The sequence below is a fragment of the Dromiciops gliroides genome, chromosome 6 (assembly GCF_019393635.1).
Source record: "Dromiciops gliroides isolate mDroGli1 chromosome 6, mDroGli1.pri, whole genome shotgun sequence".
NCBI lineage: Eukaryota > Metazoa > Chordata > Mammalia > Microbiotheria > Microbiotheriidae > Dromiciops > Dromiciops gliroides.
The window spans coordinates 163,426,559-163,441,533 of record NC_057866.1 but is presented as its reverse complement, the minus strand read 5'-3'; positions in this window follow the sequence as shown (position 1 = coordinate 163,441,533).

Below are 14,975 nucleotides of genomic sequence, written 5' to 3'. Positions count from 1 at the left end.
AGCGAAAAAACAAAACAAGCAAACAAAAAACAACTCACTGTTACTTAGATCTACTAAGTCACAGACTAGTTGCAAACCATGTTGGTAAAGGACACAGTTGAAACACCCTGTAAGAAAATCAAGGCTCCTTCAAGAATCTACATGCAAAATTCTGGGGGCAGAGCCAAGATGGCAGAGAGAAGCCAGTAAGTTGCCTGAGCTTTCCAATGTTTCCCACAAAAATAACATTAAATCAAGCCTCTAAACAGATTCTGGAATTACAGAATCTACAAAAAGACAGAGAGACACAATCCTACTACTTGAGATAATTTAGAAGACTTCAGGAAAGGTCTGTCTCACCTGGGTGAAAGGGGAGTGTGGCCCAGCACTGCTCAGCTCAGCACAGCTAAGCTCAGCTAACAGTTCAATTCAGCACAGCTTGGATCAGTGGGTAGCTTGACACTGTTGCAATTTGACACAGCTGAAAGTGGGGCAAGCAGTGACCCCTGTGCCCCAGGAGCTGACTTCAACTATATAAGTTTAAAAATAGGCTACAACATGAGCAAAAGACAGAAAAGGACCCTTACCATTGACAGCTTCTATTTTGAAAGGGAAGACCAAAACTCACACTCATATGAATTTGTCAAAATGCTTACAGGTGAAGATTCAAGTGGGAAGATGATCTTGTCTCAAGACCAAAAAGCCTTCTTTGAAGAGCTCAAAAAGTCTTTTAAAAACAAAATGAGAGAGGTAGAAGAAAAAAAAGGAAAAAGAAATGAGAGTTATACTACAAAAAGAAGCTCAAAAATTGACTGAGGAAAACATTTCCTTGAAACAAACAAATGGCCAAATGAGAGGAAAAAATAAATGGCCAAATGGGAGAAAAAATTGGTGAAATGGAAAGAGGTGCAAAAGCTTACTGAGGAAAACAATGCCTTAAAAATTGAAATTTGGCAGATGGAAGCTGGTAACTCCATAAGACACCAAGAATATGCCAAACAGAACCAAAAGACTGAAAAAATAGAAGAAATGTGAAATACCTCATTGGAAATACGATTGACCTGGAAAATAGATCCAGGAGAGATAATCTGAGAATGATTGGACTACCTGAAAGCCATGATCAAGAAAAGAGTCTAGACACGATATTACAGGAAATTATCAAGGAGAACTGCCCTGAAATTGTAGAACCAGAGGATATAATCATCATTGAAAGAATCCACCAATGACCTCCTGAAAGAGACCTCAAAAGCAAAACTTCAAGGAATATTGTATCCAATCTACAGAATTATCAGGTGAGGGAGAAAAGCAGCCAGAAAGAAAGAATTCAAATATCATGGAATGACAGCCAGGATCTCACAGGACCTGGTAGCTTCAACATTAAAGGATTTAAGGGCTTGGAATATGATATTATGGAAGGTAAAGGAGCTTGGATTACAATCAATAATCAACTACCCAGCAAAACTGATCGTTCTCTTTCAGGGAAAAAGATGTACATTCAATGAAATAGGGGATTTCCAAGGCTTCCTGAAAAAAAAGACCACAACTGAACAGAAAATTTGATCTCCAAATATAAGACTCAAGAGAAATATAAAGAGGTAAACAAGGGGGCGGGTGAGAAAGGTTGTTCAATGAGGTTAAACTGCTTACATCCCTATGAAGGAGGATAATACTTTTAACTCTTGGGATCTGTATCTCTGTTAAGGTATTGTTATTAAATAGACTTTGATATAATGATATAAAGAAACTTAAGGGGCAGAATAAAAAAAGACTGGGGGGGAGAGGAAGGGGGAAGAGGGATGGGATTAATTACACCATATAAGGAGGCACAAAAGGAACCCATTACAAGAGAGAGAAAGAAGGGAATGGTGAGCATTGTTTCAACCTTACTCTCATTAGATCTGGTTCAGTGAGGGAATAAAATACATTCCCATTTGTATAAAGGAACTTAGCTTACTCTTTAAGGAAACAAAAGGGGAAAGGCTAATATTAATAGAAGGGGGCAGAAGCAAGGGGAAAAGGGGGCAAGAAAAGGAAGGGCAGCTGATAAAAGGGAGGGTAGATTGAGGGAGGCAGTGGTCAGAAGCAAAACACTGATCAAGAGGAATAGGGTGAAAGAAGGGAAAAAAGTGTACAAACAAAGGGGGAAATAGGATGGAGGGAAACAAACAGTTAATAATCTTAACTGTGAATGTGAATGGGGTGAACTCTCCTATAATAGGGAAACAAATAGCAGAGTGGATAAAAAATCAGAACCCCACAATGTGTTGTTTACAAGAAACACATTTGAAGCTGAGAGATACACACAGAGTAAAGGTAAAAGGTTGTAGCAGATTATATTATGCTTCAGTTAAAGTAAAACAAAATGGGGGTAGCAATCCTTATCTCAGACAAAGCAAAAGCAAAAGTAGATGTAATTAGAAGAGCTAAGGAAGGAAACTACATCTTGCTAAAAGTTATGATATATAATGAAGTAATAACAATACTAAACATGTATGTGCTAAGTGGTATAGCATCCAAATTTTTAGGGGAGAAGTTAAATGAATTACAAGAGGAAATAGACAGCAAAATTATACTAATGGGCGAGCTGAACCTTCCCCTATCAAAATTAGATAAATCTACCTACAAAATAAATAAGAAAGTAGTTAAAGAGCTGAATAGAATATTAGAAAAGTTAGATATGATAGATATTTGGAGAAAACTGAATGGGGATAGAAAGGAATATACCTTTTTCTCAGTGGTACATGGCATATACTCAAAAATTGACCATGTTTTAGGGCACAAAAACCTCATAGTCAAGTGTTGAAAGTCAGAAATAGTAAATGCATCCTTCTCAGATCATCATACATTAAAAATTACATGTAATAAAGAGCCATGGAAAGGTAGACTGAAAATTAATTGGAAACTATACAATCTCATCCTAAAGAATGAGTGGGCCAAACAACAAATCATCGACACAATCAATAACTTCATCCAAGAGAATGACAATAATGAGACAACATACCAAAACCTATGGGATGCAGCCAAAGTAGTGCTTGTGGGAAATTTTATATCTCTAAATGCTTACATGAATAAAAAAGAGAAAGAGGAGATTAATGAATTGGGCATGCAACTAAAAAAGTTAGAAAAAGAACAAATTTAAAATCCCCAACTAAATACTAAATTAGAAATCCTGAAAATCAATGGAGAAATTCATAAAATTGAAAGCAAGAAAACTATAGAATTAATCAATAAAACTAATCTGGTTTTATGAAAAAAAACAATAAAATAGATAAAACTTTGGTTAATTTGATTAAAAAAAAAGAATGAAGAAAACCAAACTACCAGTATCAAAAATGAAAGGGGTGATTTCACTACCAATGAAGTGGAAATTAAAGCAATAATTAAGAGCTATTTTGCCCAACTGTGTGCAAATAAATTTGACAATCCAAATGAAATGGATAAATATTTACAAAAATACAAATTGCCCAGGTTAACTGAAGAAGAAATACAATCCTTAAATAGGCCCTAAATATTTTAGAAAAAGAAATTGAACAAGTCATTAGTGAACTCCATAAGAAAAAATCTCCAGGATCAGATGGGTTTACAAGTGAATTCTACCAAACATTTAAGGAACAATTAATCCCAATACTATAGAAACTATTTGGAAAAAAGATGAAGAAGGAGTTCTACCTAATTCCTTTTATGACCCAAATATGGTGTTGATACCTAAGCCAGGCAGAGCCAAAACAGAAAGAAAATTACAGACCAATTTCCCTATTGAATATCAATGCAAAAATCTAAAATAAAATATTAGCAAGGAGATGACAGCAAGTTATCACCCGGATAATACAATATGACCAGGTGGGATTTATACCAGGAATGTAAGGCTGGTTCAATATTAGGAAAACTGTTAATATAATCAACCACATCAATAACAAAACTAACCAAAACCATATTATTATCTCAATAGATGCAGAGAAAACTTTTGAGAAAATACAACACTCATTCCTATTAAAAAAACACACTAGAGAACATAGGAATAGGTGGAGCTTTCCTTAAAATAATAAGCAATATCTACCTAAAACCATCAGCAAACATTATATGTAATGGGGATATGTTAGTGGGATTCCCAATAAGATCAGGGGTGAAACAGGGGTGTCTATTATCACCTCTATTATTTGATATTGTCCTAGAAATGTTAGCCATAGCAATAAGAGAAGAAAAAGAATTAAAAGAATTAGAATAGGCAAGGAGGAAACAAAATTTTTGCTCTTTGCAGATGACCTTATGGTATACATAAGAGAATCCTAAAGGATCAACTAAAAAAGTAATTGAAACAATTAACAACTTTAGCAAAGTTGGAGGATATAAAAAAATTCACATAAACCTTCAACATTTCTATACATCACCAACAAAGCTCAGCAGCAAGAGTGGGAAGGAGAAATTCCATTTAAAGCAACATTAGATAATATAAAATACTTGCCAATATACTTGCCAAGACAAACCCAGGAACTCTATGAACACAATTGGAAAACACTTTTCACACAAATAAAATCAGATCTATGTAATTGCAAAACTATCAATTGCTCATGGATAGGCTGAGCTGATATAATAAAAATGCCAATTTTACCTAAATTAATTTGCCTATTAAGTACCATACTAATCAGACTACCTAAATATTATTTCATAGAGTTATAAAAAATAATAACAAAATTCATTTGGAAAACAAAAAGTCAAGAATATCAAGGGAATTAATGAAAAATAATACATAGGAAGATAGGCTAGATGTATCAAATTTGAAGCTTTACTATAAAGTGGCAGTCGTCAAAACTATTTGGTACTGGCTAAGGAATAGAGCGGTGAATCAAGGGAATAGGTTAGGCACAGGAGACACAGTAGTAAATGCCTTTAGTAATGTACTGTTTGATAAATCCAAAGACTCCAGCTTCTGGGATAAGAACTCAGTATTTGACAAAAACTGCTGGGAAAACTGAGAGTATGTCAGAAACTAGGCATAGACCAACATCATACACCTTATACAAAAATAAGGTCAAAATTGGTTCAAGATTTAGACATTAAGAGTGATACCATAGGTAAATTAGGAGAGGAAGGAATAGTTTACCTCTCAGATCTATGGAGAGGAAAACAATTTACATCCAAACAAGAGATAGAGAATATTATGAAATGCAAGATGGAAGACTTTGATTGCATTAAATTAAAAAGCTTTTGTACAAACAGAAGCAATGCAGCCAAAATTAGAAGGGAGGCACAAAACTGGGAAACAATTTTTATAGCCACCATTTCTGATAAAGGCCTCATTTCTGAAATATTTTGGGAACTAAATCAAATTTATAAGAATGTAAGTCATTCCCGAATTGAGAAATGGTCGAAGGATATGAACAGGCAATTTTCTGATGATGTCAAAGCTATCTATTGCCATATGAAAAAAATGCTCTAAATCACTATTGATTAGATAGATGCAAATTAAAACAACTCCATGGTACCACCTTACACCTATCAGATTGGCTAATATGACAAAAAAGGAAAATAATAAATTTCGGAGAATCTGTGGAAAAATTGGAACACTAATGCATAGTTGGTGGAGCTGTGATCTGATCCAACCTTCTGGAGAACTATTTGGAACTATACCCAAAGGGCTATGGGACTGTTCATACCCTTTGACTCAGTGGTACCACTGCTAGGTCTGTATCCCAAAGAGAACAGAGAAAAGGGAAAAGGACCCACATGTACAAAAATATTTATAGCAGCTCTCTTTGTGGTTGCAAAGAATTGGAAATTGAAAGGAATGCCCATCAATAGGGGAATGGCTAAACAAGTTGTGGTAAATGAATATAATAGAATACTATTGTGCTGTAAGAAACAATGAGCAGGAGGAGTTCTGAGAAACCTAAAGTACTTACATGAACTGACGCTGACTGAAATGAGCAGAACCAGGACAACATTGTATATAGTAACAGCAACATTGCATGATGAACAATGATGATAGACTTGGCTTTTAGCAGTGAAATGATCCAAAACAGTTTCAAAGAACTCATGATAGAAAATGTTCTCAACATCCAGAAAAAAGATTGAACCATATTTTTTCTACTTTTGGACTGTTTTTTCCTTCTTTTTTGAGGTTTTTCCCTTGTACTCTGATTCTTCTTTCACAAGATGACTAATATAGAAATATGTTTAATATGATTGTATGTATACAACCTCTATCAGACTGCTTTCAGTCTTGGGGAGGAGGGAGGGAAGGAAGTGCGGGAGAAAAATTTGGAACTAAAAATCCTGTGAAAACAAATGTTGAAAACTATCATTATATGTAACTGAAACATAATAAAATACTTAAAAAAATAATCTACATGCATCTATATATCCCTACATTCTGGAAACCTAATTTTATATTAATTTTTGGTGTTCATAAGAGTTCAGAATTCAAGATGTTCACACTTGTTTCCTTATTTAAAAAAAAAAGAGTGTCATGCTTGGGTATTTATGTTCATAATTACTCTTCTCCTCCCAATTCTATACTTTGCCATCCTCAAGAGGAACAAACATAAACTTAACAGAATTAAGTACCACATTACTTAGCAGGGCCATGCAGTAATGATTGTCAGGCTTCAAATCAACCAGAGTTCAGGTACTATATATTATGGAAATAAAGTTGGACCATATGGTATTTTAGCTCCAATCTGTATCCAGTATTTCATTATGGGACAGAGTTTGTGTTCAACAAGGGGAAAAAAAAGATTCAAAAAAGCAAGTTAATTAGTCATTGAGACAATTAAAAATCTGAACAATTAATTGGCTTTTTAGCTGGATGCTATGTAAATAAATACTGAATATAAAGTTAGTAAAAGACTGATAAATCATTGGCATTTTAGTGATTGTTCATTTCAAAGTATAAATTAAATGGACTTCTGACATATCAGATTTATTTTTAGATAAAATGTCTTTACTTTGCTAAGGCCATAAATTCTATCTCATTACATTGCTCAGCTACTTTGGACAAGTAGTGTCTGAAATTTATATGCCAAGTACATTGGAAGTGGAAAGAAAATATTCCCAGGAAGATGGAGATGATGATGATGATTTACTTAAAAATCACTATATACAGCTCTTCCATTAGACACCACCATTTGAACCCAAACCCCATTGTGTTGGGTTTTTTTCTTCAAGTTCTGCTCCAATATTTCACTGGATCTGGGATTATATCAAGGTGGATACTCCCTCTAATAAAGCAGACCACAACTCTTCCATACCTGTTCATCCAACATGCCCTTTCATAAATCTGCCATATGGACTCCAGCTAACTTATTAAGGACCTTCCACTAGTACACAAGAGGGGTATCAATGGAAACCAGGGGGACCATCTATGAGTTACCTTGAATTCTCCCTATCTAAATGGTCTTTTTTTTTCCTGGTCATATTTGGTGGATGAAATCCTTTATACCACTTCTCTCATATAAATATTCACTTATAATATCTTGTATCCTACTAATGCCGAACATGCAACTTCAACTTTAATTTTATAGAGACTATAATATTCTATGACCCATAATCATAGTGAGCTTGAAAAAAATACCAGCATTAGAAAGATGTCTTTGTTTCAGGGAGAAATATGTTCTTTTAATTAAAAAGGAGTGGGTAGTATGATTAAATCAATCCAATCTGCCTTCTTTCAATTCTGAGCTTATATTATTATGCAATTACAGTGTCTGTTAGAGATATATATGTATGTGTATGTGTATATATGTATATGTGTGTGTGTACATATATATATATAGAGAGAGAGAGAGAAGGGGGGGAGAGACAGAGAGAAAGAGAGAGAGAGAGAGAGAATTGTGCTTGCGCGCTCTTGCTTGCTCTCTCTCTCTCTCTCTCTCTGGATTTCTATCATCTATATAGTGCAGAGTGGATGAGTGGATAATAGACATTCTGCATCCATTAGTTTTTCCTGTGTGAATAGTTAGGCCCGAACTACTCTAAATGATTTAGGTTTTCATTTAGAAGACTCTTAGATTACTTACAAATATTAACTTCATACTGAACTTGTAATTCTCACCTAATTACTAATGATTGGAAGTTCTACAGAGGAATTAAACCACATTTTTATTAAAAGGATTTCTATAAATGAAATTAGGAAACATAAAGACACTATAGATCAGTAAAATACCTCACAGCCTCTGTTCCATGAATTACAAAATTGGTTTCATCATGTGTGTTCACAAAGGTAGTAAGGGCCTATGCCTTATGCATAACAGTGATAAATGTTTTTGTATTGAATCAAATTGATGAAGCAGTGTGGTATAATGGAAAGGTCACTGACGGTTGTAATGATTGGAATGACGCCACCTGCTGGAGACTTACTGTAGAAAAGTTCTGCCATGAAAGGAAGGTCTTTGAGGGCAAGAGCATGCGTCTTTTCTTTGGCATCAGGAAGTGATGTTTGCTAGTGGGAGGAAGAAGGAAGAGCTGGGTGCTCTGACTCGCTCTCTTTCATGAGGACTCAGGCGGAGAAGGGAGCTAGAAATGCGCTCTCCCTTTAATAGATAGGAATCTATTCTCCCTAATAAATGCTTAAAAGTCTAACTCTTGCTAAAGATTATAATTTATTGGCGACTACTCATTAGATATTTTAGACAGACTCACTAGAATTTTAGCCCTTAACATGGTGAAGTCAGCAGATCTGGATTCAATCTGCCATTGATGCTTACTACCTTCTATCTTGAATTTAACTTGCTTGAGCCTCCCTTTCTTCATCTATAAACTGAGAGGGACTAGACAAGATGGTCCCTGATGTCCCTTCTAGCACCAACTCCATGACCATAGTCAGGTGCTAATAAATATTTAACAATTGGCTTTCAAAAAATAAAATTGTACCCTCATAAATTTAATCTGCATTATTAAAATTTTTCCCAACAAAACAATAAATCAAGCTCTGATTTGTAGTATTGACAAAGTTCCAAACTGCAAATATTTACATGAAAAATTTAATTACTTATTCTCTTGAGACAATACAAGCTTGTTCTGGTATACCCATGATCCTATATAAATTAAATTGAAATGACACTTAATGGTCTCATCCTGTAGTGTTCTTAGTGAGGGTTAGGAAACAGACCTCCATGAAGACAATTAATCAACATGAAATTCAAAGAAGAAAATTGTGGCATAGAAGAAAAATCACTGGATTTGGCATCTTGTCAGTTTTCTCTGAGCAAAAGGACAGAAGTGGACTAAATGACATCCAGGGTCCATTCTAACCCTGAATCTAAGATTCTAAGAAGATAAATTATCTTAGAAAAAACCCCAAACTTAACAATGTTCTTCAAGCTAAATCAACATGCACCTTCTTAACCAGTGACTGTAGTGAGAAAGTAAGTACAAGAGAGGGCAACAAAAACTGTTAGAAAACATGGATCAGGAATGAAAAGTGGTTTATCGATTCTTCAGAAGCCTCAAGCCTATACATTACAAATACATTCTTTAAGCAGAAGCTTCGAAGATAATGGATGTATTGAACACCAAACAATATAATGCAGGGAAAAAATTGACTGGGTCTTAGACAAGAAATGACTAGTTAGAGAAATAGCAATCTTTTCAGTATCAGCTTTCTTGTGTAGATTCTGATTATTGACTAATAACAAAGATCAAAGTAAATAACAAATTTAGAAGAAAGGTTAAAGATGAAAAGAAGACAGTGAGATTACAGCAGCTCTGACCTGACCAGTTTAAACAAGCTTCTAGTCTTCAGAAAATGGGAAATAGATCCCCCCCCCCAAAAGATAACATTTCTTACTATCACATTTGCTTATCCAATGCAAAACAGTCACTACAAGAAAATATTGGGAAAAGCCCAGGAAACTACCTTATCCAGCAAACATTCATGACTAAAAATGGAGCAAGAATGTAGCAAGAATGAGACCAAAGGGCAACATCCTGAGTGTTACATTGATATCGCGGAGATATTAAAAGAACCAGATGAAAGCCTCCAAGGTGTTGAGTGGATCACGTCACACAACAGAGGATTTATAAAAAGACATGGATAAGAAACACAATGAGAAGCTTTGAAAGAGTTTCAATCTCCATTAGTGGTGACTGTACCCACAGCGAACAAAATCACACTAGGTAGTGCAGTAGATAGAATGGTGAACCTGGAGACAGGAGGACTCAAGTTTAAATCTGGTTTTAAACACAAGCTGTATGACCCTGGGCAAGTCACTCAACCCTGTTTGCCTCAGTTTCTTCATCTGTAAAGTGATCTAGAGAAGGAAGTAGCAAACCATTCCAGTATCTTTGCCAAGAAAACCCAAAAAAGGTCACAGAGAGTTCAGATGTGACTGAAATGACTTAATAAAAATAAATAAGAAGCTTCTCCTTCTCAAGGAATGGCCTCTTTTCCCTTAGGTCCACAAACTTTGTTAAGTGGAAAGAGATTTAGATATATTATATAGTTCCCTTTTGGGGAAAGCTCAGTAAGTCTGTCAGTTAATAAGGATTTGTTAGGTGCCTACTATGTGCCCAGAGGGAATTTAACCTACCTAAAATCACAGGGTTTTTGGTTTTGTGTTTGTTTTTTGTCTTTTTTTGTGCAGAAATGATGGTTAAGTGACTTGCCCAGGGTCACACAGCTAGTAAGTGCCAAGTGCCTGAGGCCAGATTTGAACTCAAGTTCTTCTGAATCCAGGGCCGGTGCTTTATCCACTGTGCCACCTAGCTTCCCAGAATCACAGTTTGTTAATGGCAAAATGAGTCCTTGAGCTTATATCTCCTAACTAATTAGTATTTGTCTTTATTTGTATTATTAGAAGTCAACAATGAAACTTCTACTCCCCAAAATGGTTCTTTGTTCCTCTGTAGTTTTTATTTTGTTGTTGTTGTTTTTGTTGTTGTTATTTTATTTTGTTTGGTTTTTTTACCATTGCACATCAGCTAATCAAGTGACAAAAAGATGAAAGAGAGGAAAAATTTCCAATAGGAAACTGCTCCCAATAAACCTTGTTTGGGGTATTGAGTCTTTTAAGATTCTAACATGATTTCCCTCATGAATTGTAGAATTAGAACCAGACCAGATGTACTTAAAAGAAACTGATCTGAGAAATTTACTTGTTTGATTCCCTATGCACAAAATATCAGAAAAGATTAGGAAATGGATGAACTAATTGTGATGTATAAATGTGATAGAACATTATTTTGCTATAAGAAAAGAAAAATATAAAAAATTCAGTGACATTTGAGAGAATCTTTTTGAATTCACGTAGAATGAAATGAGAAGAGCCAGGAGAACACTTTACAAAATGATCACAGAAATGAAAGATATTAAAATACTGGGCAGCTAGATGGCACAGTGGACAGAGTGCTGGGCCTGGAGTCAGGAAGACCTGAGCTCAAATCCAGCTTCAGAAACTTACTAATAGTATGATCGATCCTGGACAAGTCACTTAACCTCTGCCTGCCTCAGTTTTCTCATGTATAAAATAATAATAGCACCTACCTCACAGGGTTGGTGCAAGGATCAAATCAAATGACATTTGTGATGTGCTTTGCAAAGTTTAAAGCACTATATAAATTGTAGCTATTATTATGACTGCCTAACACAGTGATTAATAATTACTTCATTGGACTGTCGGTGCTTTCCTCCACTTGGCAGAGAGATGGTAGGTTAGAGGAGTAGAATGAGACAAATATTATCAAAAATATAATGACCGGGGCAGCTAGGTGGTGCAGTAGATAAAGCACCGGCCCTGGGTTCAGGAGGACCTGAGTTCAATTCCGGCCTCAGACAATTGACACTAGCTGTGTGACCCTGGTTAAGTCACTTAACCCTCATTGCCCCACGCCAAAAAAAAAAAATATAATGACCAATGCATTTTGTTTCACTTAATTGTACTTCCTAGTTATAAGAGATGTATCTATTGCTATGGGGAGAGTCATTAAGAAGTGACAGAAAAAATAACACATTTTAAAGCGAGAAAAAGAAAAAATAATGAATTCCAGTAGAGCTGCCATCTGTAATTGGTGGAGTAGAAATAGGGTATTTTGGTGACTTCTTTTCTCTTTCAGTTGAGAAGAGAGAGACTAAGCTATATTTATAGTTTGTAAAAAAACAATTAGTTATAGAGCGCGCTCTCTCTCTCTCTCTCTCTCTCTCTCCCCAACCCTCCGTCTTTCTAATTGAAGCAAAAGCACCCAAAGTAACAACCTCCAATCAAAGGGCATCATGCAATGCCAGGCACCTGGTGTGCACTCAATGCATATTGATTGGTGCTGCTGATCAGAAAAGAAACCCACTTACAACAAACTCCAGGGGACCCAAAAGAAGCATCGTACTCACATGCCTGCTTGACACAGGTTGTCCCACCCCCAGACACCATGTTGTGATAGAGCTGGGAAAGCCATGGTAGCAATGAGCTCAAGCACCAAACTGAAATAAAAATTCAATCCTTGCCTCTCTGGAAACACAACTTCTAGCTTCTCCTGTTTTCTTAAATGACAGTGATTAAGCAATGGCTTGTGCACATTTTAATTCCAGTTTGGCTTCAGAACTAAAATAAATTATTCTTTCTTTTAAAGATAGGGCCATTAGCTTGTCTGTACTGGACTATGGGTCAATTGGACATGTCTGAAAAAAAAAGCTTACTTGTCCTTTGACTTTGAGCTCCATTTTAGTCCTTCTAATCAAGATTTTTTTTTTCAGCAGTAGCAGGAAGATGAGAATGAGATACATAGGCTGAAACATGTGGAGAATATAGGATGTAGATGTTTATTGTTTGTGGTTCTTTAAAACAAAACTGACTTAGTAAATCAAAATGCAGATTTAAAGGCTCTCTCTTCCCCAAGATGTATGCTATTGATATATTAAGATAAAACAAGATTTCTTGATCGACGTATTCACAAGATTAACTTTGCTCAACAATCTTCTGGTCATTAATGTCAAGGAAAATAAAGGGCAGAATGTTCACTAGTGTCCTGGAAGCTATCCTACAAAGTCCAAATGGAAAAGAGATTCCCTAAATATGGCAAGGTCCTCCAGAGGATATTGTTTTGATTTCATCAAGTTCCCAGAATAACACAGAAATCAATGAGATCCTTAACCATTCAAAAGCAAGTGCCTTATCAATCCCCACAGGAAAGATCAAATAGATAAGTGCCACTCAGAAAGACATGCACTTATATAAGTAGTTCATGGAGATTATCCATATATTATATCCATATATCTTAGACAAGGCAGATGGACAATGAACTGGATCCAGAATTGAATCAGAGGAAGAGAACAGGCTGGATTGCATTTGTGAAATTGTGCAAAATTATTCCAAATTGCTCTCAGATACAAAAAAAAACATCTTTTAAAAATTAGTATTCTTCCAGTTACACTACATAGGTATAAAATAGGGTATCAGAATTTCTGAAAACTGAAAATTGCTTTTACCCAAATGCACCAGAGAGATGCATGGTAGCCATCCTAGGCTGAACCATATAGTTAAAGGTGGTTTACATGCAAGAAGTATGCAATATAACAAGAAAGGTGTGATAAGAAAAGGAATTGGTGTGGTCAAAAACATTATGGAGGAATATCTATTAGATAGCCCATGGGCATTACTGGTAGTCATACAGGGCCTCCAGCATTTTGATATGCGGTTTATTGGAGGACATGGACAAGAATTTCATAGGATAGGATGATATATGTCCACTCCAGTCCTCCACTCAGCTATCAAATTGATCCTGTGTACAGGTCAAACCATGCCACCTTTCTATTCAATAAACTCCAATGACTCCCTATTATTTCCAGAATCAAATATAAGACCTTTTTTTCTTTGCATTCAAATATTTTTATATTCAAAACCCTATACAACTTGCCTCCTTAACACACACAAACACACACAACCCACTGTGATCCAGTTACACTGGCCTCCTTGCTGTTCCTCAAATAAAACACTCCCTGTAGTTTACTGGCTGTCTCCTATACCCCCACATCCTACCCTCTCTTTTCTTCTCTACTTCCTGGCTTTCCTGGCTTTCCTGGCATCCTTTAGATCCAAACTTACACTCGACCTTCCAATAGAAACCTTTCTAAAACCCTAATAATAGTAGCACTATCTCTCTATGGCATTCCAATTTAGCCTTTATGTATTACTTTTATACATGGTTGGTTGTATGTAGTCTTTCCCAGTAAACTGTGATATCCCTGAGAGCTGGAACTGTTTTTGTTTTGTTTTGTTTTGTTTTTTACTTTCTTTGTATCCCTAGCATTTAGCATGGGACCTGTTACATAGTAGGACCTTAATACATGCCTGTTGATTTGACTTGTCTTGTGCAGACCTTATCATAGGAAAAAGTACCCACATAAATGAGATCACAGATGCATTGAAGGATAAATTATAAATATTCAGACATTACCAGATATAATAACATACTTGTAAATGAATCATACATTGGTGTATTTTTACACATGATCAGTTAATTTCAAAATGACATTAAAAGGGTCAGCTAGGTGGCACAGTGGATAAATCACCAGCCCTGGATTATGGAGGACCTGAGTTCAAACACTAGACATTTACTGGCTGTGTGACACTGGGCAAGTCACTTAACCCACATTACCCCACAAAAACAAAACAAAATAACATTAATAGGTGACACTTATACAGTGTTTTGAGGTTTGAAAAAAATGCCTTTCTGCCCATCATCTGATTCGACTCTTAACATAAGCCTAGGCAATTGGAGCTAAAAGTGTTATTATTCCCATTTTACAAATAACATGTTAAAAGAAGTTATGGGTTGTCCAGAGTTACGCAGCCAGCACATGTCGCACGAAGGATTCCAATTCAGGCTTCTTCTGACTCTAGAACCAGTCCTCTTCACACTGCCTCCCAGACTATCAACAAACATTTATTATGTTCCTACAGTGCAGAAAGCACTCTACTAGGTTAAGGAAAGAAAGGAGGAGTAGATTGACTGAATTCAATTGTCTGCAGTAACTATAATACACATCAATAAATAATAAGCTTATTGAA